Below are 206 nucleotides of genomic sequence, written 5' to 3'. Positions count from 1 at the left end.
CCATTGTACCCCACTCTTCCCTACTCCTTTGTTCATTACATTCTAAAGATGACACGACTAATAAGAAAATGACAAAGAGCTCAAATAACAAAATAGTTTATATCTTAGAAGATATTAGTCGTAGGACCCATGTTAATTAGACCTTTTCTTCTTGTTTTGATCAATACTACCTGCTATCAAAATATGTGACCCTTTTTTTTCAACAC

At 33.0% G+C, this 206-nt stretch overlaps 2 protein-coding genes across 4 annotated transcripts in view; one reads left to right on the top strand and one right to left on the bottom strand.

Moving 5' to 3' along the window:
- The window catches only part of LOC116845266 (guanine deaminase), a 9778-nt gene that overhangs the window by 4801 nt on the left and 4771 nt on the right, over nucleotides 1-206 (bottom strand). The window lies entirely within an intron of this gene.
- LOC116845261 (dynein heavy chain 2, axonemal) overlaps nucleotides 1-206 on the top strand; it is an 8347-nt gene that overhangs the window by 3939 nt on the left and 4202 nt on the right. The gene's annotated exons all lie outside the window — the stretch shown is intronic.

This window comes from Odontomachus brunneus, unplaced genomic scaffold (genome assembly GCF_010583005.1).
Source record: "Odontomachus brunneus isolate Ranch 3 - 2012 unplaced genomic scaffold, Obru_v1 Obru_scaffold_050, whole genome shotgun sequence".
Lineage (NCBI taxonomy): Eukaryota > Metazoa > Arthropoda > Insecta > Hymenoptera > Formicidae > Odontomachus > Odontomachus brunneus.
The sequence above is the reverse complement of the archived record's forward strand: the minus strand, read 5'-3'. Positions and strand labels throughout refer to the sequence as shown.